Source organism: Pomacea canaliculata, linkage group LG1 (genome assembly GCF_003073045.1).
Source record: "Pomacea canaliculata isolate SZHN2017 linkage group LG1, ASM307304v1, whole genome shotgun sequence".
NCBI lineage: Eukaryota > Metazoa > Mollusca > Gastropoda > Architaenioglossa > Ampullariidae > Pomacea > Pomacea canaliculata.
This window is the reverse complement of record NC_037590.1, coordinates 9,974,851-9,990,430: the sequence shown is the minus strand read 5'-3', so window position 1 is coordinate 9,990,430 and position 15,580 is coordinate 9,974,851. Positions and strand designations below refer to the sequence as shown.

Sequence of the window (15,580 nt, the reverse complement as noted above, 5' to 3'; positions counted from 1 at the left end):
ACCCCCGTCTACCCCTATGTTACTCTACTACCAGCACCCGAGGACCAAGATGTCTCCACGATCTTGACACTTCTGACTTTCTATGAGATTGCTACTCCCGCCCTTTCGTGATGCCAAAATGGGGGTCGTGGGTCTGTGGAGCTGGGAGATACGGTAACTTTCACTGTGGTCAATCCATCTCGCTGGCTGTCATGGTGACAGCCGTAACCGGTCTCTTGGCACTGACCTGCACGCGACCCACGTGAACCTTCCATCATCTCCACCACCCGCCCACCCGAGCTGCTCCTGACTACGTCAGCTTGCGGTGCAGCGCGAGAGATCGCAGGGTGCAGGGTGCAGCTGCTGCACACACGGTCAACGCATGCTGCAGGCACCGGTGTCCGCAGATGTATGTAGGTGAGAGCAGCAGACAGCTTGATTGGTGTACATTTCATGCTAAAATAATAATAATAATAATAATAATAATCATCATCATCATCATCATCATTCCCTGGTGTGGCCATCCCGCGGTATTAGTATATATATATTTGTCTGTTTCAAACAGCTGTGTCTCCTTGCACTGGAAAGCTTCCTGCATTGTGGCAGTGCCGAAGAAAAAGCTCGGTGTTAGAATTAAATAATTTATGTCCTGCTGCAATAACCTCGGCTGTAATTAAAGTTTTTGAAAAGCTTGTACTCAAACCTTTACTAGTCCTGTTTCAGGACTTATTAGACCCTCTACTTGGTGGGACGATAATTATTTAAAGCAAATGATTGTAGATTTTAGGACAGACAGGGCTGATTTTGATGTATTAAAGTCTCACAAGTAGAGTAGACACTTACAAATAGTTAGATAAATATCGATGATAAGCTCACTTTGAAAGCTCGTGCTGATAGTGTTGTCAAGAAAATACAGAGCCGCCTTTGCTGTTTGAAAAATCATTAATCTTTTAATGTCCACCCAAAATTCCTGCAACTACTCAGATTCATTTCAGTGATACGCAGCACCATGACCTTTGGCCTTTTGAGCTGGGTGGCAGTATAGCCAAACAGGACAGGGACAAGGTGACAAAAACTTTAAAATGCCGGAGGGGTGATTGGGAAAGTGCAGAATAACTCAGACATTGTATCACAAGCTTCTGTACAACAAACTGACTACAATTTTAGAAGACGACTCTCATCCACTCAGACAGACAGACGCACAGACAGAGGCACAGACAGAGGAGGTAGGTTTACAGTTCCCCGAGCTAGAACCACATACTGTCTGAACTCTTGTATTCCAGCGGCAATCCACAGACACAACCAAGTCTTGGGTATCACAAGTCTTTGAGTGAAGGTTCTCAGACGGCTGGCTCTCGTTCCCTGAGTGCAGGGTCATTTTTGCTTTTTGAATTTATATGATTATATTTAGTGTCATACTTAAGGTTTCATGTTGTGTCATGTAATAGTAGAATTGTCAGACACGCAACTTTCTGAAAAGTATTAATAAAGATATTTTATATTTGCTTGTATTTGTACATAATATATAATATGATAGCCGGTCACTCTGTCCTCAAGCTTAACAAAGATGTTACAAAGTATTGTGTTCCGGAAGCAGTTTTACCGTTTGTGATGACACGTGAAAGAACTTGGTTTTAAAAACTGTTTTCTACATGCGTCCAGCGACATATCTATCATATCAATATTAAAACAATTATGGGCTGCTGAACTGAAATTGAAAACATACCTTTCATACAATTCTCGTGGACACTGCGGAGAGACTCCCAGACATGCCCCAAATGATATCTGTCCCTCCAGGATCCAGTAACTCCAGGTAGCCTTTGAAAGAAGATCCTTGGCATTGGCGGCCATTTTGTTGAAATTGAAAACCGTGCTAGAAATTGAGATGTAAAACACGAAACATGATTAAAAATAGTCTGCTACACGTCTGGGACGAATGTTGCAGTGTATCTTCCAACGAAAAGTCATTGGAAACCAGACTGTTTTTAAAAAAAACTTCCAAACAATGTGTGACGTGGATTTAAGGGAAGGACCTTGCTCGGACACGTTCCCTGAGCGCCGAGCATGCAGATGCTGTCATTGCTCACAACAATTGAAGATCTGCAGACCACTTCAGTGACAAAAACGAGCTTTGCTGTACGAGGGAGAAAATGTGCCATAACCTAGCTAATTGTCTGTGGGAACGGGGAGGCTGCAAAACAAGATCCAAGAAAATAAAATCCATAGAAACAGACCTTCCATAAGTGGAGGGACTGCAGTCGCTCGCCTCATATTGATCAAGCAGTCATCTGTAATCACACGCCGCTGACGAAGACACAGACACTCCCTGAAGTGTTGATGGTAACAAGCTTTAGCATTGAACTAGTCCTTCTGTGAGGTGCGTGGTCAACTTCTTTAATTATGTCTCCCAGACACCTACACTTGTTTCCAGGTCCAGCTTATACTCTCTACTCACGCCCACACAGGTACACAGAAAGAGAGAAAAATGGGGGAGAGAAAACGATGAGACAGATGGTGGAAAAAAAAGAGTAAAATAAAGAAGGAAGTTAAAGGTGATCGAGGGCGAAAGTATGGCCAAGAAAAAGATACAGAAAGTGTCTGTGCGTGCATGCGTGTGTGTGTGTGGGGTGGTATGTGCGCTTACATGTGTGTACGGAGTTGGACTAAAACCAGGAAAGGACAGTAAAACATTAGCAAGAATATTTCTCTATTTTTTGTGCAAATTTCGCAGACTTGCAGACAAATTGTGGCTGGTCATGTATTATATTATCTTTCCTGAACAGGACATCTGCGGTTATGGCAAGCTGTTATCTGTGGATAATGCTACGCTCCCGACCTTATCATTTTCATATAAAGATGTGTATATATGTGTGTGTTTGCGTGCCTGCTTGATTTACAACGCATAGAGCTAGCTCTCAGATCATTTTTTCGGTTTCATGGAAGCATGTTTAATTAGCAGCAGATGTAGCCATCATCCAACCTTCTTGTCCAGCGGAATATCCTTTAGCTTCTGCCGCAAGCCAGCCCAGCGATACAAAAACAGAGCTCGTGCTCCCATAATACTCTTCTTGTATACTCACAAGATCGAATCAGTCAGAAAAACAAAATTCTTTTGCGGAATGCTGTCAATCTGATGTCTTTTGTGTTTCTGCGCAAAAGAACGAGGCTTTGGGCAAACACTCTAACTGCTAGAAGACGGATCTGCTCCCAGACACAAGCTGGACCTCCATCGGGTTTGTTGCTACAGTGACAAAGCAACGGATTCCTTTGTTGCAGCAGTGACAAAGCAATGGATGCCAGAGGGCTGAGAACAGCTTTGACATTTACACCACACTCTTTGTCCGCGGTTAAAGATGTGTCTGGAGAGCAAACGCGGTTAAGCAGATGGCAATGATTTATCACCTGGTGGTTGTCGCTGATCTTGGTGAAGATGTCATCAGCAAAACAAAGTATGACGAATGTAGCTGGGGTGCTATGCAGGGAGGTAGCCTCGTCTGGCTGTAAATAATATGAGGTGTGGTACGTTTTTTAATAATATAAAAATATCATGGCAGTTTCTCTTCTCTTCTCTTCATTCTATTCTTCCATCTGTAAATGTGGAGTTATCCGACACGTGATGGAGTAGGACGCGCGGTAGCGTAGTGGATGAGACACTCCCTTGTCACCACAGTGAGAGGAACTGGGTTCAGATCTAGTCTCAGGACATTTTTTTGTATGTCACACCTGTTTCAAGGCTGGCCGTCGGGAATTTTCTCCAGGTACTCCATTTCCTCCCCTGGCCTTGTCTCCCTCTCTCCCTCTCTCCCTCTCTCCCTTCTCATTGTATGAAATGACTTCGGATAAAAGCTAAGGCAACCAACCAGAAGGCTGTGAGTTCGAGGGAAACAGCATAATACATAATAATAACCACAACCATAATAATAACGATTTAAGGCTGCATGTAGGGAAAGATAAGCTTTGTGATTGTCGAGTAAAGACTGTCGTGTTGTACATCCTTGTTAGTATCACTGACGCCCCCAGCTTCCGGTGTCTGCCCTTCGAAGCAGCATGGACATTGTATTGCTACAGAGAAGGTTTTACATGTAGACACAGTTTACCAAGCGAATATGGTCGATTGTCATTTAAAACACTTTAAAGATTTTACAATTCTATAAAGATCGCCAGAACACCTTCAAAACCCGCACAACAATGTAGAGCCAGTCAAACTCTGGTCGGCGGACAAATGCATGAAGTTGCTGTGGTCTGAACAAAGTGAACATTGTGTTTTTTTCTGCTTTACATTGAGACTGTATCACGTGCATGTCTGTGTGTCCACTCTGCTCTGTCACGTGGTTTGTTGGCCTTGTTCGTGAACTATTTATCATGGGGCAATGTTAGGAAAAGTGATAGTTTATGTCAGCTGTGTGGTCCCTTGTTTCCACAAGTCAAACCCCAGGTGCCTGAAACAGAAGCCAGCAGTGGGACAGAGAAAATGAGAAAAGTTGTAATATAAGTCATGATGGAGAACTGCAGCGAGACTTGTGGTCTCACACTTGTTGTCATACACTCAAAAGTACAGACAGTAAACTGTGGTACACCTCATCAATGAAAGCTGTTATCATCATTATTGTCGTCATCATCATCATCACCACGACCACCACAGCAACAAACCTTTGCAAAGTATTGATTTGGATACTTGCGAAAGTGTTGCTGCTGATGAATCGCTTCTTTATTCTCTTTTCTGACATATTTTTATAATAAGAAAGATCTCGCTTGGCCACGTATGCGTGTTTGTATCTTTGTGTATGTGTGTATGTCTATGATTGTGGATATGCTTGTTTGTGTATATGTATATTTATGTTTGTGTACGCATGTATGCGGGAATTGAGTGAAAAGAAACAAATTGAAACAGTTTTAGTTTTAGTTCGCCCATGATCTAAGTAGGTACAGATATGAGAGACGTAGATGTCAACGCTGACCTCTTGTTTTTGCTCTGTCATCTTTCACGAGAGTTGATGGAAGGTGTTTGTCAGTCTCACCTTCTTACAATTTTGTTTTCATTCATGCGGATGTTAGCAAAAGTTGTTAGAGATTTATCCAAGTTGACTTCGCTCCATCTGCTCTTGAGCTTCTAGTTGCTTTGTCAGAAGTTCTTCGAGTTCTATGTTACTGTCACTCAAGGAGGTCAAAGTCAACAGAAAAAACATTTGCTGATCGTATTACAAGCTCCTAAGACGGAATATTGGATATCAGGAAATGTCAGACGTCCTTAACTTTCAGATGTCTAACGGCAATTTTTTAAAGTATCATCAATTTCCAGCTTGTGTCAAGAAACCATTAAAAAAAAATTAAGATAATTACATGATCGTAATTACAGGCATGCAGCAAAACAAAAGAAATGACATAATGTAAGAGTTTTTTCTGACAACTTTTTGATTGCTGGCGACAAAACCTCATGTCAGGCTGAAATAAATGTTCTTGACAGCTGGACTTACACAGGCGGTCTAATCAAGTGACAATGATTGAAGTCGTCCGACGCCAAATATTCTTCCTGGTGAGCCAGCAGATTGGTCTCATGCCTCCGACACGACACTCGGGAAATGAACTCCGCCCTCCGTCACATCACGAGCGAGTGTTGATGGACACATCATCTGCTGGACCTCCACAAGAATAACTACTTGTTATCGACTGTTATCGACTGGCCAGCTGTTGACATCGTTGTCTGATGTTGACACCCACCACCCTCAATTCACTTAAACTGATCGAAAATTAATCAACGATTTAGAAAAATGTAATCAAATTATACTAAGTTGATGTAAAGATATTTTTATATATTTAAAAAATGTAACATGGCCGAAAAATAACCTCTCGTGTTCCCACACGAATGAACGATTCCCTGACATGAAAGACAACTGCGGTGGAAAAGAAGGAAAATAAAGCACGAAATGTGATACACCTCATTTAACTGGGAACTATGGTAACGGACACTGAATCTTGTTAGTCTGAACAGTTTCCCTCCTTATGTTTGATCAACCCTCGGTATTAGTGTTAAGATGTAGGACAACTCCAACATGGTACAAAATGACTAACGGCTTGTGGACTTCATAGTCACTTTATAAAATAAATGTGTATTGCGTGCGTGTGTGTGTGTGGGGGGGGGGGTAGGTGGGTAGGCAGGGGAATGAGTGTCGCATTATTTGTAGTTTGAAGACCACAACATGTTTGCGCAAACATCCCTCGTGCTGAACTGTCGTAGTCAATGCTTCAAACTGTCACACCCACCCTTCAGACCCCTCAGCCACTTCTCTTCCCTCCTCCCCAGAGTCGCGTGCAAACACGCCAGAGTCCTAGTCGATTGCTGGGTGGATGGGTGGCTTGGGGATAGGAACTCATGCGCAAACGTTCCGTTGGTTGCATCCTCCCTTCCTGGCCTGCAACCTGCAACCCGATGGTCCCTGAGGTGACGTCATAGCTACGCCCAGTGACGTCAAGGCTATCAACTGAGCTGCGTGAGCAGACGTTGCGGCATTGCATGTCACGGTTCGCGCCGACAAACATAAGCGTTGAAAGCTCCCAGGATACCCGCAACCTATTCTTAGAAGGTTTGTGCATGCAGCTGGTTGCATCGTGGATAAGGTCAACTCTCTGGGGTCTCTTCCAAATTTCCTTTACAACCGTTTGATCCAATTTGGAGACGACAGCGAGATTATCGGAAAGATGGGAGGTTGGGGTGGGCGGCGGGGGGTGTTCAAAGGTTTACGAGATTTTTATTTAAACCGGGTGGCGTTTACAGAACAGCCCAAAGCTTTGTTGATTTAATCCTCTGGCGGTGACCCCGGCCAGTTAAAGAGATTTTTAAAAAAAGATTTAAGGGAATTGAAAGGAGCGAGAGTGGCCAAAGAACACGGAATGAGAAATTTTTATCATGGCTTGATTTGTCCACTTCCACCTCAAGTTCACCCCCCTTTCCCCACTCATCACGTGAATCCGGCTCAAGAGAGGCTGGGAGGAAGACTCCGTGCCCTGGAGCCTTCTGGGCCATGTTCTTCGTTGTCATGTCTTTGGTTTTAATAGGGTGGCGCCACCTATATACAACTTTGCTACCGTTTTTTTTAGAGTCGCATCCGAGGTGCGTGTGAAGGCCTAATGATGCTCAAGAAATGATTGTGATAATGACACGCGCTTTAGAAGTTTAAGAACAGAGAACATGATGAGATCGTTCATGATATCCAGATTCAGAGGTCTGTCTGTCTTTTTTTTTCTTCCTTCTGTTTTACTTTTATTTGTTAATTCTTTTGGGTGTTGGTTGTCTTTTGTTTAATTTGGTTATTATCTTTTTGTTTGTTTATTTTTTCTTTTTTTGTTTATTTGTTCAGTGGTTATTTCTTGTGGTTTTTCGGTTGTTGTTTATTCATTATTTTATTTTCTTGTTTGTTTGTTTGTTTTGTACGTTTCTTTGTTCGCTGATTATTTCCTTGTTTTGTTTTTTGTTTGAGAGCTATTCTTTTTTCCTTTCTATCTTCATTCGTTCTTTAATTCTGTTCGTGTTCCTGCAGGAGTCCTCGTGAAATCATTTCCGCACATGTCTCCACGCGCTGATGCGTGTGTGGCTGCACGGCCTTGACACTGCGGCCTGTGAACTGTGAACATTCTCTGTGACTAACGGTGCGTGCATAACGCCAGTTCTACGGATGCTTGCGCCGTGCGTGACTTCGCATCATTTGCTGTCCTTATGTTTGAAACAAAACTAGAGAGCTGCCTCGGAACACCGACTACAGTTGTCTTCCCTCCCTGTCTCTGTCTGTCTTCCTTCCCCGTCCATCACACATTCCTCCTCTATTCTCTGTTTCTATGAGCTAAGTTTTGGAGATACCTTGACAACAATTTGGCTTGATTCCAGTTCTGGAACTTTTCTGTCTCGTGTCCTTGAGACTCATGCTGCAAAAAGCTCCAATGGACACACCGTTAACTGCACGCGCTTATCGCGCGACAGCTGCAGCGGCGAAAAATCAACAACACATCTGTGAAACATAAGCTTTAATGTTTTCTCTCTCGGGAGTCGAAGGCTGGAAACAGTTGCGTCCATCATCTGGCTCTGACACCAGAGGTGAGGCGCACTCGCCGATGCCAGAGCTCGGTGTCCGGAGACGGCCTCCAGGGAGGACGAAACTGTATTGTGAGCAGCACAAGGGTCGTGACAATGGAGGCTAACGGTCCTCGCCTTCCTCTCGTCTCCTCCACAAACAGGTTCTTGCTCCGTTACGTAGGTGTCGGCAAACACTGGCCAACGGTGCTCCCGTAGCCTCGATCTGATGGCGCCACACGTCACACAGCGTCGGTGCATTATTCATCTTTGCCATCTCAAACTCTGAAGGGAAAGGCTGTTTTCAAGATGTAAAAAGTAAGAAAATAAATAAATAAAGACACTATATACACCAACGGCCGAAAAAGCACAAAAGCAGAAAAGTGTATAGACTTTTGGATGTTAGTTCCGTCCCCTGCGGTGCCAGAGTCTACTTAGTCCTACAAACGAACGAGAACCTGGTCCAAAATGGCCTCGTCGACATTTAAATTGTGTTTGATTTTTTTTTGTGGGCCTTAACGCAAATGGGCTGACATCGCATCGATCTGCTAACACATAAAAGCTGTAAAAGTCAGGAGTGAGAAAGAGAGTAAGAGAGAAAGAAAGAGCTGGCGGTAGAAATGTATTGTGGGTAAACAATCTACATACAATTAACAAGTCGGAGAAGTCTTTACAAAAAGAGAGAATTCGAACTACAACTCTTTGTTGAGTAGGTCTGAGTACATTCCAACAGTACAAACAAAAATGTTGATAACCACCACCACCATCATCGTCATCTTGAATGATTAGTGTTTTAAAACAGAAGTAAAAAATGAAATTAATCCGTTACCCAAAATGAGAGAGAAGGCTAAGGGGGAAGAGAAAAAGATGATGAGCGAGAAAGAGAGAGGCGAGATGGCAAGAGAAAGGGAGAGATAGAAAAAGAGAAAGTAGAGAGATGGGAGGGCGAGAGAGAAAGGGAGGAATAGAGAAAGAGAGAAAAGGGGGAGAGGGGAAGAGATAGAGAGTTGGAGAGAGAGAAAGGAGTAAGAGAGAGAATGTGCATCAAGCCAGGTAACTACTAATGCTGAGTGGCACGAGGGAGAAATCGTCAAGAAGGCTGCACGACTCTTTCAGAAATGTATTTTGAAATTGCCAGAAACATGCTAATTGTTTGAAGACGAACACTTTGCCGCTGCCGTTGAGTTCTATCATTCTGTAAAGAAATTATCATTCTCCCAATTGCTTCTGGGATTGCGGTTGACAAGAACAGTAACTCTTGTTTCGGATCACAACACCGGTTACTTTCCATACGTAACTAGTCTTATTGTATTATCAGTCTTAATAAACTTGATGAACCTATTGTGTATATGTGTGTATATTTGTATGTATATATGTGTGTGTGAGAGACTATATACATGGCGCTGTCTGGGTGATGTCCCGTCTCCTGGAAGACTCATCGCTCAGTGATCTCCAGTGGAAAGAATCAAATAAAAGGGAAGGGTTAGAAGATCGCTGAAAGCAATCGAGAAAGAATGTGAAAACTGTTTACATCCTAATGGAAGTACGAGATCTTGACTCTAAGAAAAAATTAACAGAGGAATGGATAGGAGAAAGGATCGGCGGCCACATTGTCGACTATATTTTACTCACAACTTTCCAGTTTCCTTCTTTTTTCTTGCATGTTTGCTTGCGTGCGACTGTGTGTGTGTGGGAGAGAGAAGGGGAAGGGTAGAGGGATGAAAAAAATTTCTCATAAAATTTTCATCCGTTGGTTGATGCATACGAAAGTCCCGTTACCCCGTTTGTAGCCTTATTAAAAGTGTCGAGGAGTTTCCGAAAGCCTATCGTGATCGAAACGAGACTGCTTCATCCTCCATGTTACTCGAGCCACGCTGCACGCGGCTACCCCAGAGGTCAGACCTCGGGACCCCAGAGCTAACGGGATTCGGTGGTGTGGGAGGCTGGAGTGGGAATGGGTGTCAGGACGCGAAACTCTCGTGACAGATCGTAGTAGTTATGTCCCTTGCGCAATTTTCGTCTGAAGTCCTAATGGGGAGCCAAACAGCGCAGTTTTCCACAGAACTGAGGTCAAGACCAACATGGACGAACTGTGCCAACGACCTCGTTCACACCAAGAATCCATCGAGAATATCTCGCGCCAGCCAAGGTCGTCGCAGCTTCAGCGTAAATATTTTGAAACCTCCAGGCTCATGCTAGGGCAATAAACTTGAGATTGGTGCGCAGTCCATCGATAACGGAAATTTGAATGCTTAATGCCGACAGTCAGCTCGACTTATTCCTGGCTATTTATCGATATATTATACACCCGGCCCCTGTCGAACCGCAGAGCCGCCATGCTAGTCAGTTTTCTTTTATTGGAAGTGGATGAGCCTTCATCTGATTTCCGCGGGTGGCATTGCATGATGCATGCAAACTGATGCTATATTTTAATTTCCCGGCATGCAACGAGACAATGACCTTCTGGTGATGACGTCTTCCATTTCAGACTGACGGCTCGCGAGAATTCCAGAGGATCTTTACCAGTGGTGGTCCTTCACTGGCCAGCTCGTCGCCATATTCAAGATGTCTGTAGACGAACAGTCTGTTCTCATTCTCACCCTCACTTCAACCCCTCTAATCCTACCAACCGAAATCTTTTTCTGACGATACCGATTTTCAGTCGTATTAGTAGCGGGTACAAGTCATCAGGATTCATGTCGGGTGGCAAGGAAGTTTGGTCACGGACGACAAACGAGAAATTTCCAGCAGCAAGGGCCGCTGACAATTCAGTTTGCTGCTTACACAAAGTTCGATGAAAAGCAATCGACAGCCCTGACCTATGGGGGGCACTAGTGGCTGACCTGACGTGTTCGAGAACTTTTCTTGCATTCTGGGAAGGGGGAAATCTGCGAGGAAAGGGTCTAAGATGCTGGGCTGCGTGGCGCAGATAAGCAGTTGCATGTCGGGACTGAATTATGTTTTAACAATCAACTCGGTCTCTGTGTCAGGTCTCAAATATCAAATATCGCTTCTTGCAACGAACAAGTTAAAAAAAAAAAAAGAAACTTGCGGATTTCTTAATGCACCGGAATCTCCATGCAGCAGACCGAAACACGCATTTCCTCGCCATCAGCCCCTGAGCTCGCCTTATCCGGGCTTCGGCAGGAAGGGTTGGGAGGGATGCGAACAGGCAGGCGAGGCTGGAAAAGAGCGATTGTGCCTGTGAACGTGCTGTAGGAGGGAGATTCACGACCCTTCGCTTATGGACTCCAATCAAAGAAGGAATCTTGTCGATCCCCGAGTTGTCGAGGTCTGTACGTGGGTTTGTTATAGTATAAAAGGGTGTGTGGGGTCGAGGGACAACGAGAAAAATGGGGAGAGAGAAAGTAGTTTTTGTCTTTTCCGTTACAACAAAGCAGCAGTTTGTATGGGACAGGCAGTCAATGATGATGATGATATGAAAATCACAAGAGACGCTTGAGACTGAAGCTAAACATGTACAGCGTATGACGGAAGGAATGAACGGGTTAGCAGCACAGCTCAGACCATACAGACATTCAATGCAGACAGACAAATAAGGTCACTAGGTTAAAAGGTAACTTTCGTAGGTACTTTAAACCAACATATAATAAAGCCATAAAGACACAAGGTACATTAGACGCATCTCAAGATGCATTGAGGATGGACAGAAAAATCAACAGAAGCAGAAGTCTAAGAAGAGCGATAATGGGTTCGTAGATGAGCCAGCATTATTTACATTATTGTTAAGGCCAGACAGCCCGAAAATAAAAATCTAGAATTTACAAGATATCGTTATTGTTGAGGAGATATCATTTGACTGGTCATTCATTGGAATTTAAGAAAAAAAAAATTTTTTTACTTGTGGCACAGTCGGTTGCCATGGAAACTTGCCTTTATTTCTATTGCGTAACCAAAACAAGAAATGGGGACAACGAGCAAAGAAAAGATGAAAGGTGAATAATTGTGTTTCATATATACCTCATGGTGAAAGATGTTCTTTTAATTCACATTTTAATGTTGAAATGATGTTAAGTGGCTGATGTGAAATGGGAGCAAACTCTACAAAAAGATAGCACGTGACAAAAAGATAAAGACAAGAAAACCAAACGGAAAAAGATAAAGAATAAAGAGAGAGAGATGACACAAGAAACAATGATCGGCACCCGGACAGGAAGATCAAGGGACATAACCCTACAACAATCAGACGAAACAGTACGACTTGCCTCCCTTGCTTGGTGTGTCTTTAGTACAACGATTATTGTATTTCGCACTTGTGTCAAAGGTTATAGTGCTTACACTTTCACAGCACCCACAGGATTTTTTGAGCTTACAAGCATAAAACAACACAGTTAAATTTAAGTTAATTATATTTATGATTATACACAATTTATTTTTGAATAGAAACAAACCAACTGCTGTACAAGTGACATGTGACAGACTCACAGTTTAAAAACTGCAATTTGTCCGTCTGAAATATATTATTTACGTACCATTACAATTCTCAGAGATGCAGCACAGCAAAATTGGTATCTCCCCTACTTTATCTCAATTTTTTTTCCATTTCCGATCTCTGCTCCCATAACAAAAATACTTTCGGGGTTTTGACGACTGCAGGACCAGACACAGTCAAACACGATATGAAATCGGTGCCAGGATCGAGGCACAAACAAATGGGAAACACGAAGATAAAATCTCGGTTACCAAGAGACAATAGCATACTGATAACAGAATTGATTTTTCTGCTCCAGACATCCCCTTCTCGAAGCATCAATAACAGCATCGATCTCGAGCACCGAATATCGCTAACAGCTCGCCCCCCTCGCCTTCCTCCAGCAATACACTAGGTACGGTCCCTCTACAAATATAACCTCTTTGCACTTGTGGACATCTCGTGTAGTACTTGCCTGACCTCGGATTTCCTCCTACTCCATCAAGTGCCTAACACTTGGGTGATTTTTTGCGTTGCTTTAGCTACCAACTGACCTCTTTACACTCGGATTTTTTATTTTTTTTTTTTTTTAACGACTGGCCGTTTTTCACTTCGACGGCTGTTGACCATTTACACGCGGGTGATTGTTTGTATTCCACTGGACTCTTTACACTTGGATAAAATTTAGTAGTCCAGTGACCTCTTCGCACTTCAGTGTTCAAGATCTCGCCAAGAAATATGGCATTTTGCGATAACTCTGATTTACCAGTCTTTCTGGAAAAAACAAGAAGTCAGGATGTTTGTTGGCATGTACGAGGCCAACCATTGTGCTACAAGTCTGATGATTGAAAGAGTCCCTGTCCTGTGCCCATAAGATTTCCACAACAAAATCCAACCTGTACTCGGGTGGTTTATAGCAAACTCAGGGTCTAGGGAGGCTGACGCCGATCTGCGAGTGAATCAGGGAAGTGAGGGCGTCCTTACCTCCTTCTTTTCGATTCCCCGTTGAATGGAACGTCACCAAAATAAATCTGCTTTAAATACTTAAATGCTAACCAGATAACAAAACTATGTTAAAGAGCGTGGGATGACTTGGTTAAAAAATACTAAATGCGAAATCTGAACTTGAGAATAAAACAAACTTTCAAGTGAGCGAAACAAATCTGACTTGTACACACCTACACAGGTGGGTCGCAGTATTACGAAGACAACGGGTGAGTTACAGTTCAAATGGTCAGAAAGGCATCTAATTAAAAAGAAATGACAGTCAGACCGAGCGCACCTACACTTCATACTGACATATTTTCTCACCTTCTCTCTCTCCGCTCCTTTGACAGGTGCGCTCTTTAATTAGCGTCAGGGGGAGGCGGAGGCATCTGCAGGTTAAACACCACACCACCACGTGATCTTTCCTAATGGCCTTTGCTTCTGTTGAAAATGTGACACAGAAAAAGGTATATACACACTTTGTACATAATTACTACACACTTATTCACGAAGAGAGAATATTATATCGTAAGCAGTAAACATTTTAAGTTTATAGTAAGCAGCCACATAGACTCCCGCGCGTACACACACACAAACAGAGAAGAGAAAATATTTGTGATGCAGTAAGATATGCATAAAAGAACAGTATCATGCTATGTATTAATATTCTTTTATGTTTAAGTGAATGCATGAATCAATGAGTAAGCCAACGTGCTCGTGCAATCAAGCACGCATATAACACATATAATTCATAAGCGAGTAAGCACACACACGCACACACAAACGCACAGCATGCGTGCGCACACTCATTGTCTTGCTGTGATTTCGTATTATCTGCAATGACCACGGTAACGACCTGTTAGAAGGATTTACACAGGCGACACCATCAGGTTCTGGCACAACACCCGACTGGCAATGTGCCCAGCCACAGAATAAATTGCCGGGCCACATGGTTGCTCCTCGTAAATATTGCTCTGTTCCCTCCCCGCCCCGGCCTCTGAACCCAGACCCGCAGAACGAGTTTCAAACTAAAGCTCGCCTTTCATAGTCTCATGCTCTGCACGGTCATGCCTACAGAAAGCTGTCACACAGTCTACATCTCACCTGTCCTGTGTCTGGGATGGGCTGATGTGACATTATGAACAGCAACAGTTGGTCCTCTTTCCCTTTGGCTGTCTTGTAAGAGCGGTTACCATAGCAATAAATTACAAAATATATGAACAGTAAGAGCTGAAGATGGTTTATTTCTCTAAGGTTGTGAACACAGATTAGAGTAAATAAAGTTGTTTAGTATACTCTCTTTTGTTGGCTGCTGGTGGGTAAGTGTATGCAACCTTAAAGTTCATCTCCTCTCACATTTTTCGTGCGACTTGTGACAATCGTGAGACTGTTAATACCACGTGAGGTGAACATAAAATGGACGATGATGTCCACAGGACTATACAGGTAGCAACTGAGTCACTAATACCGTTGTCCGGCACCTACAGTAGTTTCAGGACTCGTCCTGCCTACACTCCACTAACACCCTGTTACAGCGAGTGAACTGTAAGAAATCATGTCTACAGCCAAGGCGGGGTTAGTAGGGTAGGTTGGGTAGGGTGGGGCACAATATTCAGGTTACACATACCCCGTGAATGTGTCGGCCATTACTTCTACACAATTGTTGGTCCGTGTTGTACGCGGGTCGCAATGGCGCCGATGAATAGGCCACGGAATGTCAGATTGAAGAAATGGTAAACAAGTGATTGACTGAGAGAAATGGATGGGGAAACGGATTGTGAACCTCCTAAAAATATAAGATTTCACCGCTGTACTGCATTGCCAACCTAAGCCTCGTGAAGTTGATAAACACGTTAGGGAAAATAAACAAAAAACTATCACGAAAGGCGAGCACGAACCAGACATCCGAGTCCCGTGAAGTTGGTAGGCACGACAGGGAAAATAAACAAAAAAGTATCACGACAGGTGTACACGAAGCAGACACAGGACGGGGTAGCACCTGAGAAAACTGCCGTCACAGGTAAGATAAGGGTTGGGTGCGAGTCGGGGCGGGGTGAGTAAGGGGAGAGCGGGCAAGCCAGAACAAGCAGCTTTTATTTTTTAAAGAGGGGCACGTCGGG

At 43.5% G+C, this 15,580-nt stretch overlaps 1 long non-coding RNA gene across 2 annotated transcripts; it reads right to left on the bottom strand.

The window, feature by feature from the left end:
• Positions 1–7,424: 7,424 nt before the first annotated feature.
• Positions 7,425–15,443, bottom strand: LOC112568137. Of its 2 annotated transcripts, none has more exons than XR_003100002.1 (3): positions 14,565–15,443; positions 13,785–13,901; positions 7,425–8,339 (listed from the first exon to the last, which is right to left on the bottom strand). It is a non-coding gene; the product is annotated as an uncharacterized LOC112568137 (long non-coding RNA). The 2 variants fall into 2 exon arrangements; XR_003100003.1 differs by lacking the exon at positions 14,565–15,443 and adding an exon at positions 14,317–14,546.
• Positions 15,444–15,580: the final 137 nt, after the last annotated feature.